Below are 17332 nucleotides of genomic sequence, written 5' to 3'. Positions count from 1 at the left end.
GGCACACTGACGTCCCGCTCACCAGGCTGAACAAGGAGAAGGTCATGGTGAGCTGCCTGTCGGGTGTTAGGATCCGCCACATAACACAAGCACTCAGGTCACTCCAAGGCAAGTACAAATATGACTCAGTTATTGTCCATGCTGGTGTGAATGACCTGAGACGTACCTCCCTGGACTACATGAAAAGAGACATAGAGGAGCTCTCTGAGCATGTGGCCCAGGCCGGTATGACCCTTACCTTGAGTAGCATCTTACCCTCACCAAGAATGATGCCACAATATGAAGACAAGATGATCAATTTCAACAATTGGCTTAAGTATTGGTGTCATTCAAAGGGGATCCAATGCCTGTCAGCCTGGGATGACATGCTCAACACGCCATGATGCTTCACTAGGGATGGCTTGCACCTGTCACCCCTGCACTTTTGGATATTGGCAAAGGCTCTTGCTACCCCCATAGTGCCTTTTTTAGGCAAGGCTCAAAAGACAAACCCACCTCCATAGGTATCACAAGGGATAAGAAACTAAGAGTAATGCTACTCAACGCCAGAAGTCTAAACCTCAAGATGCACGCACTCGAAACTCTCCTTAGCATGGAGAACATCGATATCTGTGCAGTAACAGAAACCTGGTTCAAGGCTCCCGAGAGCACCCCAGCACTACCAGGTTATACCTCATACCATGATTTTCGGCCTCAAAACTTGGACCGAACCACAAAAGGAGGGGGAGTATCAATATTCGTCAAAGATACCCACACCTCCAGGTTGGTGGCACAGCACGAAGTATCAGAGACTATCCATGTGCAACTAACAGTGGGTAAAACTGCCTTCCAGTTTATAGCCTGCTACAGACCACCCTCCCAAACCCAGGAACCCCACTCGGCCTTCCTGAGAACACTGGAAAATATGAAGGTCTCTCCAAACACCATTATATTGGGCGACTTCAACTACCCAAACGTAGACTGGGAGCATTACTCTAGCTCCAACACCCTAGCCCAAAGGTTCCTAGAATTTATAAACTCAAATGCTATGGAACAACTTGTTACCACTCCCACAAGAGGGGAAAACATACTGGACCTGATCATCACCAACATGGGGACTCTATGCTCCAGACCAGAAGTGTATCCCTCACTGGTAAGATCAAACCATAAACTAATCTCACTGGATATTCACATCCCGACCCCACCTCCTGACCAGAAAACCACAGTGAAAAACTTCTCTAAAGCAAATTTCACACTCCTCAAAACCGAGGTGGAATCCTTCAAAGCCCCCAGGCCTGTGGAAAATACGGCCCAGACTGCAGAATCCTTTATAAATGCATTCTATGAACACCTTCTGGAATGCATGGATCATGCAATCCCAAATAAAACCAAGACCCAATCCTCCAAAGGCAGACGTCCTGTCTGGTGGACCCCAGCCATAAACAAACTATACAATAGAAGGAGGAAGCTACTAAATGATAGAGCAAAATCCCAAAAAGGGAAGGCATCTCTCATCAGTATTAGCAAAAAACTACGGGCACTCATAAAATCGTCTAAGGCCAGCTTCGAGAGACAAATTGCACAGGACACTAAGGATAATCACAAGGCTTTCTTTAGTTATGTTAGGAACCTGGGTGGGAATTCCCAGATATGCTCAGAATTAGTCCAAAATGACAAAAAATACACCGAACCCACAGACATTGCCAACATCCTAGCTGACAGGTTCAGCGCAAACCCCCCCCCTCCCCACCAAAAGGGCAAATATTTATCCCAGCAGAGTGCTGCCCCCCTCAGATGCTCAGGTAAGAGCCACCCTCTCCAAAGCAAAAAACACAGCATCAATGGGACCAAACAGTGTCCCAGGCTGCGTCCTACATGAACTCCAAGAAGAGCTAAACCCAAACATAAAACTACTGTTCAATCTCAGCCTTACTACAGGATATGTACCCAAAGAGTGGCGTACAGCGACAGTGGTCCCTCTCCACAAAGGTGGTGCCCCAACAGATCCTGGAAACTATCGCCCCATAAACCTGACTAGCTTGGTCTGCAAAGCTATGGAAAGGATCATCATGGACCTCATAAATAAAGATATTGGGGACCTACAGACACTGGATCCTACCCAGTTCAGCTTTGTTAAGGGCAGATCCTGCCTCTTAAACCTGGTTGATTTCTTTGAAACAGTCACCAAGGCCATTGATGAGGGGAAGGTGGTCCACACAGCCTACCTGGACCTCGCAAAAGCCTTCGATACAATACCCCACTCGGGCATTATAGATAAGCTCACCAGCTTAAATATAAACCCCTATGTCACTAGATGGGTTGCAAACTGGCTCAAGGACAGAACCCACATGGTTAGAATTGCTGGAGCCATGTCAGACTCCAAACCAGTTACAAGTGGCATCCCACAAGGCTCAGTCCTGGGACCTCTCTTGTTTGGTATATATTTCTCGGAGGTACAGGCCAACACGGAAGGACTGTGGCTGACCAAGGTCGCAGATGACTGCAAACTGGGCGCCATAATAGACTCTCCAGCCGACACAAGCATCCTCCATGGCCTCAAGCTAAATGCCAAAAAGTGTATAGTCATCCCCTTTGGCAAAAACAAAGTGCCCACAAATTACCACATAGGTGGTAATCCATTAAGTACAGAAGAAGTGATTAGGGACCTGGGGACCCAAGTTGATAGCAGTCTCTCATTTGACAACCACGTGGCCGAAGTGGTTAGAAAAACATTTTATATAGCCCACCTAATCATGAAGGGATTCACATCTAGATCAGGGGAGGTCATCGTGCCTCTTTACTCATCCCTCATCAGGCCCATAATTGAGTACAATGCCCCTTTTGGGATGTACCTTACCAGACACCTGCAGCATCTGGAAAGACCCCAAAAGTACCTCACCAAGAGGATCAAAGGGCTCAATCAGATGCCATATGCTGCCCGGTTAAAGAAACTCCAGCTCTACTCAGTGGCATACCGCCTGTTCAGGGGCGATCTGTGCCTGACGTATAAAGCCATGTCCAACCCGGAATTAATGGACATGCTGCACCTCAGAAAATCCAAATCCCATCAAGCTACGCGCTTGAGAGACTTGAACCTCAGCACTGAAATAAATAGGACATGCTGGAGGGACAGATTCATAACCCAGAGGCTCCCTTCACTCTGGAATAAAATCCCAGTCCTGGTTAGGCAGAGTCCCTCATTGACTCTCTTCAAGAGGAATCTTGATGAGTGGATGGGAGATCGTAGGTTTAACCCGGGTATCACTTCTGTGTCACTGTTAGACAGAGGCACAGTATACTAACCTCGAAAAAGGGCATAGCAAAATTAGTTAAAAATGGGTGGTGAAAGCCAAACACATTCTGGCTAGGCTTATAAATGCCCTAGGGCAGATAGCCTAGTATGAACCTATGAACCTATGAACCCTTCAGAACTAATATCCCACTGCCTGACCTGGTGTAGTCTGTCTGTGTAGGTCTGGAGGGGGGATGCTCTCCATAGCCATCAGTCAGAGGCCTTAGCACAGCCTTTGTTTGTGTTTGTCTATGTCTGTCCTGCTGGCTGAGACTGTTGTTAGGTATGTGAGCCTCCCTGATTGGTATGTGTGTGTCCTATGGACACACATTTGGCCCACCACATTTCCTGCAGTGAGTTTTGTTTCCTTGTCTAGTACTGGCTACTATGGTGACACCAGTATTTGTTACAGATTTCATGCTGCCACTATAGGTGTCTACTATCTGCTGGCATTCCATTCAGACACCCAATTCCCTTGCATGCTCACATCATTACCATAGATACAAGTAACAAAACATGCTACTCCCTTCGGCAATTGATAGCGAGAGTGACTTACCCTGTGGCTGTGCCAGTATTGAGGATGGTGCTGGAGGGCTGACTATGTCAGATGCACATAGTACACTCCCTATACATGGTTAAGCAGAGGTAGTGACATGTTTGGCATCCCTTTTACTGTATGTGTGAGTCAGAGAGAGGTGTCATTCCCTGGGTTCCTGCTGTGTCAGTGTATGTGCTATGCGTTGCCTCTTTGCCATGGCCTGGGCATACTAGGCATGCCTCCTTCTGCCTACTGCGGCAGGCACAGGTTGTTCCTCCTCCTCCGAGTCACTATAAAACCAGAAAAGGTATATGCCCTTTTCCCCACTGTAGAGTGATCCTGGAGTTAGTATATATAGTTGGGGGGGGGTGGGGGGTGTAGCCCTCCCCACCTATTCTGGTTTTATATCGTCCACTTTACAATTCAGTATGTTGAAATTTAGCAGTGTAAGATTTCAGTATTATGGGTTTCAGTCAAGTGATTTTTCAGAATTTTGAAATTTCAGTCTTATAGTCTCAGTCAAATGAGTTTCAGTCATACACACACACACACACACACACACACACACACACACACACACACACACACACACACACACACACACACACACACACACACACACACACACACACACACACACACACACACACACACACACACACACACACACATATATATATATATATATATATATATATATATATATATATGTATTAGATTTATCACTGTCTCTTTGGGCTGTGTTGTAAATGAAAATGGTGTGAGAGAACAATTTCCCTACCAGCTAAAATAAATAACAGATTAAAATAAGTATTCAGATAAACAAATAAAGCAACATTATCGAAACAGAAAATGTTGCTAATGTTAGAAATGAATCATCTGCTCCAACAAAGTCTGCTTGGAATTCACTGTCTTTATGCAACCCTACTGCCTTTGTATCAAACAAGTTTTTGTGAATTACTTGTGAATACATTCCCAATGCAAGGCATTATGGGTCTTAAATCTCATTTCTAAGGAAGTGCATATAATAAGATAGGTATTGCTGAATGGAGGAATGACTGGATAACAATGCCTTTGTCAGGATTGAACCTCAGAAGCCAGGTGTAACCTTCTGAATCCTCGGATACCATTGTTTGTCACTAGCATCTTCCAAGTGCCTTGGAAATGCATTACACAGACCTACGGTATATTGCACAGGTCTACTATCATAATTTCGAATGAAACTCGGTCGACCTCACTATGTTCGACAATGGAAAGTCGAACACGACAATGTCGAACTTCAAAAGCAAGCCTAGGAATGGGTTTTAACCTGGGTTCCTGCCGTGTCAGTGTATGTGCTATGCGTTGCCTCTTTGCCATGGCCTGGGCATACTAGGCATGCCTCCTTCTGCCTACTGGGGCAGGCACAGGTTGTTCCTCCTTCAAGTCACTATAAAACCAGGGTAAGTCACTCTCGCTATCAATTGCCGAAGGGAGTAGCATGTTTTGTTACTTGTATCTATGGTAATGATGTGAGCATGCAAGGGAATTGGGTGTCTGAATGGAATGCCAGCAGATAGTAGACACCTATAGTGGCAGCATGAAATCTGTAACAAATACTGGTGTCACCATAGCAGCCAGTATAGTTTGTAGTTCGGCAGTAGCAGTGAACCCCTATCTCGACCCATGTTAAAACCCGTTCCTAGGCTTGCTTTTGAAGTTCGACATTGCCGTGTTCGACTTTCCGTTGTTGAACAGAGTGAGGCTGACCGAGTTTCATTTGAAATTATGATAGTAAAACATTGCACACTAGTCCAAAATATAGTAGGTGTTGCATACCGAAACACACTCTCCATTAACATAATTAATATGGATGTTTTTATTAAGTTTATTAAGTTTGCATAAAATTAGTGTAGGATAGTCATCATGTACTGCATCTGGTAGGTTCCCTGGTGTACATAAAACATTATGATTGTAAATACAAGAATATTTACAAAGTCTTGATTTTTCCTCATTTATGATATTCATAGGTTTTACACATATTCCTACAGCACTTGCTCATTTTGCATGCTTTAGTATGAAATAAAAGTAAATGCCATGAGTTTAAATTTATCTATTAGTAGGTAATGGTTACTGCCTTCCTTTCCGCTTGAGATATGCAAATATATTTGTGTTATTATTTTCAATGTCTTGTGGTTCTTTCATAATAGCTATAAAACAGCACTCTAAAAGTTTCAGTGCTTAGATAAAATTATTTCAAATGGCCTTATGTTAACTGAACTTGGGGCAATTTATTTCAATGCTTGGGCTCACCTCATATATTTTTTTTTAATTGTAATTGACTCTGAATATTGTTTTATTATCTTTTGCATATTACAATGAACATTAAATCTTACAAATAACACGGTTAATTTTCCAGCCCACTATCTTTGCTCGTAATGTGCAAAACCTTTATGTTCTAAAGTACAGTCTCAACTACTTCCTGAAAGTTGTTAGTTTTATAATATAATCCCCCAGAAACTGTAATGTGCTAGCAGAATTTCAATAATCTTAAATTTAGAAACATTCCAAAATCAGAGCATCATAGGTCCAGTATGGTAACTGTAATCCATAGTCACACTGATGAAAGGGATAGTTCTTAGTAATGCAGACGTGGCACATAGCAACAGATACCATAACCTTTGAAGAGTCAGTTCTGTTTTCCTTGGTATGAAAACTTCAGAAGGGTATTTTAAATGCCAGCTAGCAGCAGTGCTGAAATGTAGGCAGCAGGGTATGACCCTGGAGTATGTTAATGTTGTAATTAATATGTCCCTGGAGGTATAATCTGACAAGAAGCACAGCCAAGTGTCATGTGTTTCCATGGGACTGAATAATTTGAACAGAATCATAACTTCTGGGAATACCTTGTTACTATTATTATGACTAAATCTAATTTTTATTTTAGTTTTAAACTGATGCCATTTTTTATTCATTGTCAGCTTGTAATGTAATGTCATCCATCCTGCAAAGTCCCTCATTAGCAATATAACATGAGACAGACTTCAGCTTATAAATCCTCAGTTTTTCACAGTTTCAGGCAAGTGATGCAACAGACAACAGCTTAGCATGTTATGATATCCTCAGCTTTCTTTTGCAGAAGTTATAGATTGCTAGTAACAATTTTGATTAGGATGGGAATAATAATAATAATAATAATAATAATAATAATAATAATAATAATAATAATAATAATAATGTCAACAAACATTGCTTTGGAATCATTTACTCAAGTGTGTCATACTTCTCACATGTGCTAGCTAAACTACTGTAACACAACTGGAGGTCTTGATTTCAGAATCAGTGCACCTCTAATGAGACCACAGACGCACATTACTTAGTACATTATCACAGGTTCTTTAATTACTGGCTTAATATTTTCAGGGTAACCTTTCAATCTGGGTGGCAAAGTGGCACAGTGGATAGTGCTGTCACCTCACACCAAAAGGTTCCTCAGTTTGATTCTTGGCTGTGCTGCCTTTTGTGTGGAGTCTGCATGTTCTCCTTGTGTTTGTGTGGGTTTCCTCTGGGTGCTCTGGTGTGCTCCCACATTCCAAAGATATGCAGTAGGCGGACTGGATACTCTAAATTGTCCATAGATGTGAGTTTGTGTGCGAATGTGTGCTGTGGAAGAACTACCATGGCAAAACTAGCCACCTACCCGTGTAAACCTTTGCTCGAGATAATTGTTGTGACACCCTGAATCCATGCCCAAAACATGGGGAAAACGGTTGTGGGTGGATGGATAAGTAACCTTTCAACCTATTTAAAAAAAATGCTGTTATCAGAATTGTATTTCCTAACAAACCCTGATACATGGCATTTATCAAAAACAGACAGATGGTTGTGATGCATGGCTCATTGAATATTTTGTACAATAGCAACTGACATCATTTCTCTCTTATGGAAGATGTGGTAGAATTGATGCAGAGAAGCACTTTAAATTTACAGCAACTAAGAAGCACTTAGCCAATCGAAATTGTTCTGTCCATAACTTTTTTTTTTCCTAAGTAATTTTTTCCAGTTTTTTGCCTGCTCACCTTTAAGGCATCCTTCAAATGCTTATTAGTTATTTTATTTCTGAGGTAAGAGTAATTCATGGCACAGCTGTCAGGCAGACATGATGGGTTGTTTCTCATATGGCTCTAACCTCCACCCATGGTGGTAGCTGTGGACACCCACATCCCCATGACCCACCCCCCTTGGCGTGTGCATGCTTTCGCACATATTCCCCATGGGGGCTACCAGCACTGGTAGGTCTTGCAGATATTGTTATTGTGCAGGCATCTACCTCCATCTGAGCAAATCAGCTAGCCAAGTCTATCAGATCCCTCCCCACGAAGGTCAGATCAGTATAATGGGCACAGTCCCACCCTCCCCTGACTGGCTCTTTAATTCTTAAGCCACTAGTTTAATTTGGCTCATCAGTCATACTTGGGACTTTCTCTTTCACAGATCAAGGCTGCCTATAAATTTTCAGTATGCTGTGGACTGTTACTCCATAACATTTTGCACATGGCATTTTCATAGAACAGGAAAAGTAATAAGCCAACGGTCAGCAGCACAGCATACATAAACCCCAATACTCCTCTCCAGACGAACGATCACACAACATCTCTTTCCAAATAAGGTATGGGAAATCTCTGTTTAATCACAGAATGCATAGAACACTCTGAACTTTCATCTACATGTACAGTACTGCTTGAAAAATTTGTTTTAAACAAAATTAAACATTTCCAATAGACAATAAAAAATTGCTGAACCAACCCAAGGCAGAACAAATACATCCAAAAATCAGTCCAAAAGCATTTAAACATTTATTGTGTGTGTGCTTTCACAGTTTCTTAAAACTGCTTTATCAGACAACATTCTACTAATACAATAAAATATATAAAAGAAAAATGAACCAATGAAAACACTTATACAATTAATCAATTTACAAATGACATCACTAGTTCTCAATCTAAAAGCAAACTTTCATCAAAAAAAATGTTGCATTAGAAAGTGTTGAGTAAGAATATCATATAAAACATCATAAAAACTGTCCCCAAAATTCACCAATCCCTGCACGGTGTGTAGGACTAGTGCAGGAGCTCCAGCAGGCAATATATCTGACGTGCGATCCAGGAATAAGCTTTAGGGACGTGCATGAGCGCTCCTGCACTAGTCCTGCATGGATTGAGCTCCTGTATGCAAATTATCCCATTTGCAGGTGAAATCTATGCAAATGAGATGAATTTGTGATCCAAGAAGCTGGTAGGCGGCAGTGCAGGACTAGTGTAATCTGCAGAAATGTACTTGGTTAGTAACCAAGTACATTTCTGCAAACTACAAAACGGAGCCATGATAGCTCTAAATAAAGGGTGTAAATTATGTTGAAAGCATGCCATTGGCCAAATATATGGCCATTGGCATGGAAAACAGTTGCAAAAAAAAAAAAAATGTTTATTTTTTGTAGCCGGTTTTGGCTGTTTAAGCGTAGGGCAGTGACATGCAAATGGGATCAGGCGAAAAAAAATAAAATAAAATAAGCATTCTAACCAAAATCACTATTTTGCCATTATACTCAATGGCAGGCAGAAGACAACATGGCCAGTGAATAGTGGTTGCTAAGGGGGAGGCTCAATGTGGGACTTGTAACTATGCATCAGCAGGCAATCCTATGCAAATGAGGAGAATGATACTGAATCCCAGATTTCCCCTCAATGCTAGTCAGCACCCAACAATGTAAGAGCAGGAATAGCTTGATGCAAGCCTAGGAGTTAGCTGACATCAAAGGGGTGTGTGTCAGATATACTGTAAGTGGATTGGAGCCCTGTGGCTCAGTTTTGCCCATAGCTTAGCCGAGTTAAGCAAGGGGGTGTGTTTGAGGCTACCTAGCACCCTTTACATTGTCTAAGCGGGTGTGCATGCCACGCACCAGGTTTTAAAGGGGAAAAAAAAAGTAAACCAGGAAATAGCAGCTTTGTGCACATTTGAGCAGGCTTAAACAGGAAGGCAATGGGAAGGGAAAACAGCAGTAGGAAGGTAATCAGGGAGAACTAGCATAGCTGGCTGGTGAAATGTATCAGAATCAGCCAATTACACAGGCAGCAGACCAGCCCAGCCCAGAACACTACTATAAATTATGCAAACACCTTTCCCTCTGTTTTTTCCCCACATACTCTACACCACCGGTGTATACAAGCGGGGGAATTTTAACAAACAAAAACAACAAAATGATAGGGGCTACAATAGCTATAATACATCAACATGTGGAAGAGGCTGAGGGTGGTGAGAATGAGAATGCTGTTGAGCAACCCGCAGGGAGGAGACGGAGTAGAGTGTACAGACTCAGGGTAACCTACCATAGGCTGCATGAGCTGGAGATAGTGGAGCACTATAGGGTGGACAGGGACCTCCTACAGCAAATTGTTGAGCTGTGCCGGCCACGCCTGACACACAGAACTAACAGAGGGGAACCCATCCCAGTGGATACCAAGGTATGTGTAGGCCTAAGAATATCAGCTACAGGTACCTTCCAAAGGCCAACTGGGGATATCATGGGGATTTCACAGGCATCAGCATCCAGGGTACTTCACCATTTCCTGGATGCCATGTCAGCACATGCCAGTGAGCATGTATATTTCCCCAACACCCATGAGGCATTGGCCAGCAATATGCATCACTTCCACCAAATAGCAGAATACCCTGAGGTAGTGGATGCTAAAGACTGCACGCGCATACACATCAAAGCACCACCTGGTGAGCGGGGTATAGTCTACATCAACCACAAGGGCTTCCACTCCATCAACTGCCAGGTGGTGTGTGATGCCCAGGGCATAATAATGAATGTGTGTGCTGGCTGCCCTAGGAGCTATCATGATTCCCAGATCTGGCATCTGATGCAGCTGTACCAGAGATTTGCCAGTGGGGACATCCCTTACGGTCACCTAGTGGAGGATGCTGGTTACACACTGGAGCTGTGGCTGATGACACCCATCAGAAATGCACACACACCCGAACAAGAACTCCATAATTAGGCACACGCACAGACCAGAATTATAATAGAGCATGTGTTTGGGATGCTTAAGTCATGGTTCTGGTGCCTGGACACATCCAGTGGAGCCTTGCAGTACTCCCCAGCTACATGAACTCAAATTTTCATCCTATGTGCCATGCTACACAATATGATCCTGTGGAAACAGCTGCTGTTGCAGGGACAGCATGGGGCAGGGCCACATAGCCCCCCCCCCACCATTGCCAAGGCCTGTACATGCACAGAGTGACTCGGAGGAGGAACAACCTGAGCCTGCCCCAGTAGGCAGAAGGAGGTAATGTCCTGGCCTTGGCAAAGAGGCAACGCATAGCACATACACTGACACAGGAGGGACCCAGGGAATGACGCCTCTCTCTGACTCGCACATACAGTAAAAGGGATGCCAAACATGACACTACCTATGCTCAACCGACATAGGCAGCTCTCCAGCACCATCCTCAATACTGGCACACCCACAAGGTAAGTCACTCTCCTTACCAATTGCTGAATAGAGTAGTGTGTTGTTACTTGTATCTATGGTATGGATGTGAGCATGCAAGGGAATCGGATTGCTGAATGGGATACCAGCAGATAATAGACACCTATAGTGGCAGCATGAGATAATTACTGGTGTCACCATAGTAGCCAGTACTAGACATAGTGACAAAACACACTGCAGGAAATGTGTTGGGCCACATGTGTGTCCATATGACACACACATGCCAATCAGGGAGGTTCACATACCCAACAACAGTCTCAGCCAGCAGGATAGGTGTCGACAAACACAAACAAAAGCTGTGCTAAGGCCTCTGAATAATGCCTATGGGTAACCTCCCCCCAGGCCTACACAGACAGACTACATCAGGTCAGGCAGTGGGATGTTAGTTCTGAAGGGTAGGAAGTCAGAAACGGATATGTAGGTCAATCAAACCTAAGAGCTCTAGTACACAGATATGCCTCTAGTCAGCATGATAGGTTAGAATACAGAATGAAATGGAGTACCTGACATACCAGTACAGTCATAGCAAATGTGTACAAGTGCCAGGTGTGCCCCCCATCCTATGTAGACATGTATAAACAGTCAGGTGTGCTCCCCCAATCCTGTGTACAAATGTAGAAACAGTCAAGTGTGCCCCCCCAATCCTGTGTAGAAATGTAGAAACAGTCAGGTGTGTCCTCCTAGTCCTATGTAGAAATGTAGAAACAGTCAGGTGTTCCTCACCCCCAATCCTATGTAGAAATGTAGTAATAGTCTGGTGTCCCCCACCAATCTGATGTAAACACATTGTAACAGTCTGGTGAGCCCCCCAATCCTAAGTAGAAATGTAGTAACAGTCAGGCGTGCCCCCCAATCCTATGTAGAAATGTAGAAACAGTCATGTGTGCCCTCCCCATTCCTAAGTAGAAATGTAGTAACAGTCAGGTGTGGCCCCCTGAAATCCTATGTAGAAATGTAGAAACAGTCAGGTGTGACCCTCACAATCCTATGTAGAAATGTAGAAACAGACAGGTGTGCCCCCCAGTCCTATTTAGAAATGTAGTAACAGTCAGGTGTGCCCCCCAATCAGATGTAGACAGGTCGTAACAGTCAGATGTGCCACCCCCAAATCCTATGTAGAAATGTAGTAACAGTCAGGTCTGCCCCCCTCCAATCCGATGTAGGCATGTAGTAACATGTATGTGTCGGTATAATACCAGTGGAGCACAGATGACCTGAGGTGGCCAAGGTAGGAGGATAGAATGTAGCATTTGTACAATATGCAGGTACATGTGTGTTAGGTTGGTGTGTGTTTCATATTGTGTGAGAGTGGTCAGTATGTATGCATGGTGAGGTTTGACCTGGTGGCCATTGCCCACTACTGCCGATGTCAGGGCTAAGTCCTCACAACTGCAGTGCCAAAGACAATGCTCCCCAGTATAACACATGCTAGCAGTAAGCCATTGTAAATGTATGGCGGTAATATGTGTCACCATCTGAAAGATGGACATGGCATGACTGTTGGGCTAGACATACAAGCAGTACACAGGGAAAAGTACCTCAGACATACAGTATATAATGCGTAACCATGAAATGGACACACCCTTGGAATTGTACATACAGGAATGCATCACATTATCTGGGCTTGTAGTAGGGAATACCAATGCAGTCTGGCCGAACACTTGCAGATCACAAAGGTGATAGGACTGATGTATTTGGAAATGGCTGATGTCCCTGCACAAGTCAGCATAACTGGAATACCCCATGCATATCTATTAGTCAGATGCAAGTGGTGTACATAGCACACATGCACCCAGCTCACCCAAACACCACCCACAGGTACCTCTCCGGTCTTATCCCCGCTGTTGTGAATGGGTACAATATGACCCACACCTGTGTATGGCAATAGCGAAAGAGTGCAGCATGCAGTGCAGGTGTCCCATGCAGGTGTGTCCCTAGCTGTAAGCAGCACCCTGCCAGCATCCACACCACCTGATCAATACTGATAGAAAGTATTGGCATGGACACCTAGCACACCTACCCTGTCACCCCCAAGGGAATATACTGTATGGCAGTCTGGGACTATAGGACTGAGAATGCAATGACCTGCTACAGCTGGCCTACATCACCACCAAATGGCCTACAGGCCTCTACCAAAGGCCTGCATCTCACCTGTACTGCCAATGCATGTTATGTCATGGACACCCAAATAACAACATAATACACTCCACATAAGCCATATGCAAGGCCATGTGGACAAACCACAGTAAGTTGTCCACCATGTCCCACTGTATGAACTGTAGACCAACACCAAAACACAGCTGTGATGAGGTGATAACTATAGGGAAAGTATCAGAGAATGTATGCATAATGTAAGGAAGAGGACAGAATAATAGGGGGTGGGAGCATGGGCAGCATGGAATGAGCAAAGTCTGACACACAGCCATATGCACATACTATCCCTGGCTGCAAACACAAAAATGGGTGGCTACAAACCTGCCCATACACAACAGTAGGGGTAATGTCCTGACTTATGACCCCTGCCTCTGGGTAACCTGTGTGAATCTGTACAGCTGTGAGTTATTGCCACAACAAGATAAGGCCATACTGTCACGTTGATGGATGTACAAGTATGGGATCCTCTGCCAGCACTGTACCAAGGTGCTTAACTGGATAAACAGACCCAGCAGTAAGTGTCTGCAGCTCCCCCTCCAGAATAGCATAACTTTCCATGAATATGTAGGCATATGACCACAATACTGGACACAGCTGCATTCACCCTGTGTTCTCTAGGACATCACTGTGAGCAAAAATGTCCACCTGACAGTACTTGAGGACATACAACATCACAGTGTATAACAGTACATGTCTGAATATCTCTGCTAATACCAGTACCATGTAGCAGAAGCAGCACAGACAAAATCGCCTACAGTGCTCACTATCCCTTGCACAGTTTGACCCCGTAAAGCCAACTGATCTACAGATATCCTGCAGAAACAGTTTGCTGGCTGTAGGTATAGAACACAAAGGTCTGCAGTGCAGTACAAACTACCTGGAATGGTTCCACAGATTCAATACAGAAGGGCATACTGGGCATGCTCACACACATAGAGAAATGAAGGCAATGTCAGACAACAACATACTGAAAGGTCATACTGGGCATGCTCACACACTTAAACAAATGAAGCCCATGACTGCCAACAACAGTGGACCATACATATCTGACAGTTGCAGATGTTACTGCATACACTCCTCAGTATGCACCAGTCATGCTTTGCACACACATTGGATAGGAATACACGCATATATCCAAGGACAACATACTATAATATGCTAAAAGTACACACACATGGATGTGTGGAAGAGAGTGACAGTGACAAAGAGCCTTCCAACATGAGACCTGTCCCACCCAGCACACAGCCAAATGGCTACAACCACATGATGTGTAAATGTCACTCGTTGTAGAAATTAGCCACTGGTATCCCTCAGCATTAAAGATTCTGTGGTGCTAGTGCTAGCTGTGCAACATGACTGTACCAGGCAGTAGTCATCTAGCAGTTGTATACATGTACCTGTGAAATTTACACCTGAGTGTGTCTGAGTGTGGTGTGTCTACCTCTAGATGAATGGGTTATGGCCCAGGCACACACACTGCCCTCCCAATAGCCCTATTATGGCAAGCCTGCTGATGTCATTCACATTGAAATACACCTTTGGGAAAGAAATAGCCCAGTAATCTCTGTAGCGCGTCCTAACTGCATAATGCTGTAGTGTGATAAACTAGTTAGGTAAGAATTCTAATCACAGACATGATGTGTGTGTGTGTGTGTGTGTGTGTGTGTGTGTGTGTGCGTGTGCGTGTGTGTCTCTGTCTGTGTAGGAAGCAATGCTTTTTAGGCTAGTTACACTCACTATAATTCAAATGCCCTACTTTGGCAAGCCTGCTGATGTCATTCACCTTGAAATACACCTTTGGGAAAAGAATTAGCCAGTAATCTCCATGGCATGTCCTATAACTGCATAATGCTGTAGTGTTAAACTACTTAGGTAGGTATTCTAATCCCAGAAATGGCAACTGTGTGTCTCTGTCTGTGTAGGGAGCAATGCTTTTTAGGCCAGTCACACTCAATACAATTCAAATGCCCTACTTTGGCAAGCCTGCTGTCATTCACTTTGAAATACACCTTTGGGAAAGGAGTAGCCCAGTAACCTCTGTGGCACATCCTATAACTGCGTAATGTTGTAGTGTGATTAATTAGGTAGGAGTTCTAATCCTAGACATGGCAACTGTGTGTCTGAGTCTCTGTCTGTGTAGGGAACAATGCTTTTTAGGCTAGTCATACTCACTACAATTCAAATGCCCTAATTTGGCAAGGCTGCTGATGCCATTCACTTTGAAATGCACCTTTGGAAAAGGAGTAGCCCAATAATCTCTGTGGCGTGTCCTATAACTGCGTAATGCTGTAGTGTGATAAACGAGTTAGGTAGGAGTTCTCATCCCAGACATGGCAATTGTGTGTGTCTCTGTCTGTGTAGGGAGCCATACTTTTTAGGCTAGTCACACTCACTACAATTCAAATGCCCTACTTTGGCAAGCCTGCTGATGTCATTCACTTTGAAATACATCTTTTGGAAAAGAGTAGCCCCATAATCTCTGTGGTGCATTCTATAACTGCATAATTCTGTAGTGTGCCAAACTAGTTAGGTAGGAGTTCTAATCCAGACATGGTAAATGTGTGTGTGTTTCTGTCTGTGTAGGGAGCAATGCTTTTAAGGCTAGTCACACTCACTACAATTCAGATGCCCTACTTTAGCAAGCCTGCTGATGTCATTCACTTTGAAATACACCTTTGGGAAAAAAGTAGCCTAATAATCTCTGTGGTGTGTCCTATAACAGCGTAATGCTGTAGTGTGATATAGTAGTTTGGTAGGAGTTCTAATCCCAGACATGGGAAGTGTGGATGCTTATGTGTGTGTGTGTGTTTCTTTGTCTGTGTAGGGTGCAATGCTTTTGAGGCCACTCACAGTCACTACAACCTCCATTGACCTACTTTGGCAAGCCTGCTGATGTCATTCCCAGTGAAATACACCTTTGAGGAAGGAGTACTCCAGTAATAACTGTGCTGCACCCTGTAACAGCGTAATTCTGAATTGTGATAAACTAGTTAGATAGGATATCTAATACCAGACATAGCAAGTGTGTGTGTGTGTGTGTGTGTGTGTGTGTGTGTGTGTGTGTGTGTGTGTGTGTGTCTGTGTTTGTCATTCGTATCTTGTGTAGAGGTGGCTGTGAGTGTGCAACAACTAGACTCATTGCGGAGTGGGTTTTGCAAATTTCTTATATTGTGGCCCTATTATATGTCACAATGTCCACCTTACAAAGATAACAGATGTGAAATAGCTGAGAGGCTGGAGTGCCAATCCATACCCTTACATGTGACATTAAGGCCTGGCGAACAAAGTTAGCAACCATTGTATTACCCAGAGAACACTCTCAACCCATGTCTCATACACAAACATACTTGCCTAGGCAACAACCGCTATGTTGGTAGTACCCTGCATATTGCCCACAGATAGTAACCATGGTGTGATTGCAGTGGACTACAGAGGGCATGGCACCCTGTCCATCAGTACAACAGGCACATACTTGCAGGCAGTGTGCCTTCACTATGTTCCCCACTAGACGTCTGCAACACCTGTGGTGCCATCAAATGTAACCCACAAAGGACATACCATGCCTTAAACACATACCCTGTATGGACAGATGCCACTGACACCAGGGAATACCTGTATCATGCTATCAATGTAGGTGCAGGTTCAACCTGCTGTCTATTACCAATTCCTGCCACATGAGGCCAGGACTGGCACATCTGATGATAACAATCTATGTACACAACATGGGCCAGACGCCCCAGGTACAGTTCCACATGTCACTGTACATGCATGTGGGATGTGTGCACATCCCAGACACCGTCCATATCATGGACTAAGGACCACATACATGGCAAG

The sequence above is a fragment of the Protopterus annectens genome, chromosome 5.part0 (genome assembly GCF_019279795.1).
Source record: "Protopterus annectens isolate FY-2018-M chromosome 5.part0, PAN1.0, whole genome shotgun sequence".
In the NCBI taxonomy this organism is placed as follows: Eukaryota; Metazoa; Chordata; order Ceratodontiformes; family Protopteridae; genus Protopterus; species Protopterus annectens.
This window is presented reverse-complemented; position numbering follows the sequence as displayed.